Raw genomic sequence first — 6,029 nt, 5'->3', positions numbered from 1 at the left:
CATGTTGGCCAATTCATCATTAGTTTTGTGATTTTCTTTAATGAATTTATATTATCCATTCAACCCCCAAAAATGGAAGTATATATTAAATTTATTTTATTTTTAGTAATTTTATATTTTATTTCACTAAATTTATAAACATTTGTATCTTATATATTTATTAACATTAATATTTTAACATACATGTTATCTATATGTGATGAAAAGTTATATGATACATTAAATTATAAAATAGAAGTAATATGGTATAATATTTAAAGCGGGTTGGGATAACTCTTGGGGCACATTTGGTTCGCTGTAATATAATAGAACTGTAATTGAATAGAGCTGTAATAGTAATTCAATTGTTTAGTTGAATGGAATGGAAAAAAATTGTAATAGTGTTCTTGTGTTTGGTTGAATGGAATGATATTGTAATAACATAAAGAAAAAACTAAAATGATTAAAATACTTAGTAGAATTTTTTAAGGTAGATGATTATTATTGTTATTAAATTTTAATAAAATTATTAATATAAATAATAAATAATTTAATAATATTTTAACATAATTATTATTAAATATAATTTAATAAAAATATATAATTTAATAAAATTCTTAAAATAATTATTCTTATATGAATTTACTAAAATCATAATATATAATAATATAAAAATAATATATAATCTCATTTATTATTTTTAAACCGCAATACATATTTAATGTGTTAAAATATTATTAGTGAATGAAATAATTTAATTATTCTACAAAAAATATTAGAAGTAATAAATAACTTGAGAATTATATTTTGCATAAATATAATATTCATATATTAACAAAATGTTATATGATTTCATTAATTTATATGTCATAATTCATATGTTATAAAATTTTACAACATAAAAAAGGTACAACATTACCATTGAATTTCTTCACAAAATGATGATCCAAACCAACCGGGTTAAATAAACATAAATAAATACATAAGCATGGCTGTTAGAGCTCAGAGAATGCACCCTCTATGTTCCATTCAGAATTAATAATAAAAAATGATTTCATATGTCATCCATGATGCATGTTGATCAAAACAATTCAACTTTTCTTTTTCCCATTTCAATTGTTGGAAACTCCATCATTCACGTTTGTTCTTCAATTTCAATAGCAGAAAGCTGCTTCAAATAGCATTAGTGTGGATTGGATTACTGACTTTGCCATGGAGTTGATATGAAAATTCATCCATTTGCCTCAGCTTTGCAATTTATTTCCCAGCAATGGCCGAATGAAGGTGGATTCCATGTCATTATTTTCAGACACTGAATAAATTGGTTCATTTTCAGACAGATACTTGCTCTCTTCACTTTTTCCTAGGATAACCAGATACAATCCAACTATTATCAATGCTGCTCCTACTACCCTGCAAGTTTCACATATTTTGCAAGCTATATTCAATGTCACTCCAACCCTGCAAAGTATGATTATAGGCAAGAATGTGTGGGTTAAAAGTTAAGGCTTACCCTCCTAAGTAGAATTCTTTACCCAATGTAACAGTAGCTATTAAAGCCGCAAGTAAGGTTTGCAGAGGCAAATACATTGAGACAAACAAAGGGCCTCCTCTATCTACAACATATATTTGTATAGCAAACACCATTGCTGAAGCTACGAGTCCCTGCACCACATCAAGCACTTTCCAATCATTTCAAAGGAAAACTGTAAACTCAACAATTTCAAGGATTAAACAGTAAGGGTTTTAAGCATTTTAACCATTTGCTTTGAGGCCAAGGGAGTATACAGCAGTAAAATTTTGCAATTTTCTCTCAAGGTCTGCACATATGTTCTATGCTTTTAATCAAATTTCCTTCTAAAAGTGACACACAATCCAAACTAGGAACACAATCTAATTTGAAGTAGAAATCTATTAGATTGTTGTACCAACGGCGATTTAGCACCAAAACTTAAGATCATAGTCAAATATGGTTCAATGACAAATATATAATTGCAAAATCATCACATCAATGTCTCCTCTCACATCCTCTTCAACTGTCATTACAATTTCTTCAAACAAGATGTTCCAGAACCAAACATCCATTACTCATCATTATTGGTTTTTCAACAAAAAAAAAAGCATAAACAGATAAATAAAAGTAAATGCATTGAATTTCTCCAGTAAACTGCATCTTAATATTTCCAAAGTACTTGATGGTTGCATACCGTCCAGCAAATCAATGGCCAATATAACATACCTTCCAGCAAAAACTATAATCCTGTGCTGCTGATTTTTGTTTTGGCAATGCTTTAGAGCCAACTAAGCAATCTGAATTCCAACTGCTAGGTTCATCTCACCCCCTATTTCAAGACCTGTATGCATTGAAACGTACATAGAGAATCAGAAGGTAACAATGATGACATAGCTAATAGAGTGGAAGGAAGATGACCTTTAATTCAAAAATATGTAAATAAAATATCATAGATTACTCATTAATTACATGCCACTTTTGCATCAAAATGACAAGCTACACTAAATATAACTCCTGAAACCCAACAGCAATGACAAGTTCTCCATTTCTAAACTCTAATAAAAAAGCTGCTCGTCTTTCACAGAGGTTATCAAACATGGATTTCTCACAGAATTGCATGCTTTACATAGGTCATGGTACAAATTTGCTAAAGTTAAGTAAAGCAAAGTACTCGTATGATCCAAATAACAAGCCGTAAAACACTAAAACTATTAATGTTGTTTTCCTTCAACATATACGTTAATTTTTCTTATTAGAAGGAAACAAAGTATCCTCCATGTCCGTTATAAGTTCATAAAGACTAATCCTTTTGGGTTTGTCTTTAAGGTTCTAAGTTCGAACCCAAGTTCTCTCTTTAGGAGTGCAATGGTAAAGCAATACACGTACTCCTAAGGTTCTAATAGTCTCCAAACATGACTGAAAAAAATAAGTACCATGCATGCAAGACAAGATTTTTCTAAGTTCACTAGTAGGAGTAGCCAATACACGCACTCCTTTTCCCACCATAGTCAAAATCCCCACCGTATTCTTCGGATTAGACTGCCATTAATTCATTAAACGAAATCAAATTCCCATAATTTTACATTTGATAACACTCTAGAATAACGTATGTTTATGTATTAATTATGTATTTATTCTGAGTATGATCCTGCTAATTTGAGCTATTTATGATCTTTTATCTCATAGGGACTAAATTTGAGGCAAAAGCAAAATTAAGGGCCAAAAGCGTGAATTTAGAGATAAAATGGGCCAATGTGCGACACAAGGAAAAGTTGGTGCCAAAAGTGCAAGCATGGAGGACACAAGGGTTGAAATGTAAAAAGAAGAGATTTTATTCTATTAAACTCTATTTTAATTATATTAGGATAATTAATATTGAGATAATTATTAAGGATTATTTTTAGGATTTTATTTTATTTATCTTTATTTATCTTCAATTAAATGTATTATCTTTTAGGAATTTAAGTAGGATTAGATTATCTCCCCTAGCACTATAAATAGGGGGTGAAGTGACTCAAAAGAGATGAACCTTTTTCTATAAACGCTCTCTCCCCAAAAGTCTAGGCTTTTATTCTTTTCATATTTCCTTTTAATAAAATCTTTATTTTTATTATATTTATTTTCTTTTCCACTACAACCATGAGCCACTAAACCCATCTAGCCGAAGGTTGTCGATATTCCCCAAAAAGGGTTCTTGAGGCTTAGAAGTACTTAGCCTTCTCAACGAGTATTCATTGTTTCTCCGCACTAAGGGGCAGACGCTTTCGTCCATGTCCCTTAAGAAGTAAGCTTTTCAACGTATGTAAAGGTGGTCGCTTTGTATGTTTTGGGAAGGTTGCACAGCTGGTTCGTTAGCTTACTGCGTCAGAGGTTGGTGAGCCCAAGAGACAAAATGGCGTGGGATTCGCCATTGAGAAGCGTTGATCTAGCATAAGACGATCCCACAGAAGCAATTGTTGGCTAGAGTCAGGTTCCACTAAATCGTAAGTCTAAATCCTTGGAGCTGGTAGTCGTAGGCGTCCTCTTCCACTATAACTGACTTATTCAGTTTGGGAAGGATCATCTAAAAGCCGAGAATTGAACTCAAGGCGGAACGAGATAACTGGAGGCTGGAATCTCCCATAAGAATTTCCTTTCTCTCAACTCTATTTTTAATTTCTCTAATTTTCGATTCAATATTCTTAAATCTCTTTTTATTTTATTTTTCGTTTTCAGATCCAAACATTTAATTCTTTTATTTTTTTATTTTATTTGTTTTCAGGAACGCAAGTTTTCTTGGGCAAGATTTTGCATGGGATTTCATGGAACAAGATATTTTGCAAGTCCAGTCCCTGAGGATTTGACCCTACTTCCCTTTTACTATTCTTTTTTCATTATTTATTAGGGATAAGATATTTTTGGTGCTTTCAACGATCGCATCAACATTCCATTAAAATGCAATCATTTTACCTAGGTTTTAGCTCCACAGATAAGACTAACAGCATCAGCTTGGGCTTGAAATCAAGACGGAGAATAATCACCGTTTTGCATCCATTCTGAGTTATCAATGCATATCATAGTAACCTAATTGACCGATTTGACAATTGAAAACCAAAAAAGAAAAATCAACAAAACCCTTTTGAGTAACGAAAAAAGAAGACGGAAATACTAAAATAATTGATGATTTAGAAGAAGGAGATCAAAAGAGGAATCTAATTGAATAGCTTACCTCGAGAACCATGGCTGCAAAAGCGACAAAAAATACAGAAGAGAAACGTTAAAAAGAATGGAAAAATCAAAGAAGGAAAAAATTACTTGAAATATGGGAACAGAATGAGAGAGTTACAGATCTGTGGGAGAAGATGAAGGAGGGCAGAAATTAGAAAATGAAAAAAGAGAGCTGGATGGAATAGCCAATTGGATATGTGGGCAATGAATGGCTATTACAGCTTTTTCATGTAATAGGGCCTGAATGGATTCAGGCTGTAATGGCATTACAGCCAACCAAACGTTGGTTTGGTGGTGGGCCGACCGAATAGGGGGGAATGCATTCCTATTCCCCCTAACCAAACATGCTATTGGTTTTGGATGGACTCTTGTTTGGGTTAAATTTTTTGGTTCCACTGTTGGCAATTTACTGATTGCAATGGTTGGTTTCACATTCTATTGGTAAATTTTAACTAATAGTTGTAAGTTGGTATGTGTAAAATGACAAATGTATGACACATTTTATTCTTAAGTATTTATTTGTTTATAATATTTTAGTTTTTATTGGGTGAAATTATTGAAATAAACCACTATTACTAAGGAATTAAAACATTCATTAAGGAAATTAATTAGTGAATATTTTTTAGATTTACTTTGAGCTTTGAAGGTTATTGATATCTTGGCATTCTTATTAGGTTTGAGAGTATGTGGCAAAAGGAGTAATTTTTGAGCAAATATGGTCAGATATGTAACTGTGGAAAAAGTTGTTCATTCAAAGTTATTCAAAGTTTTCTGTTTTGAAAGTTTTAGCAGAAGAAGTTATTGCATCTAATATTTTAATATATGAAGGTTTTAGTTGTGAAAAAACTTTCATTCATTAAATACTACAATCAGCCAAAAACGAAGCTTGAAATTTTATTTATCAAACACTTTCTTTATATCTTTGTTTAAATAAATTTATTATCTGCATTTAATTAAGTTATTTAAATTCATATCCGGATCAAATAAATTATTTGTTCAACCTTCCAAAATGGTCGAATATATGAATTTATTAATTCAATGTTTTAAATTAATAACTTAAAAAGTAAAGTAAATTAGAAGGATGAATATTCAAATTTATTTAGAAATATAAAGTAGATTTCTTTATAAATATAAAGCGAATATTGAGTAATAATTGTATACATTGTTAATAGATTAAAATGACACATAAGAGCTTAAATTACAACATCCATTTATGAAGGTTTTTATTATTATTTTTATTCCATTAACTAGAGACATCAACAATGATTCAATGCAACAATAAAATGTCTTGTACCTCACTTCTCAACTCAACTTTCTGTAATCCCAGCTT

This window comes from Gossypium raimondii, chromosome 7, assembly GCF_025698545.1.
Source record: "Gossypium raimondii isolate GPD5lz chromosome 7, ASM2569854v1, whole genome shotgun sequence".
In the NCBI taxonomy this organism is placed as follows: Eukaryota; Viridiplantae; Streptophyta; class Magnoliopsida; order Malvales; family Malvaceae; genus Gossypium; species Gossypium raimondii.
This window is presented reverse-complemented; position numbering follows the sequence as displayed.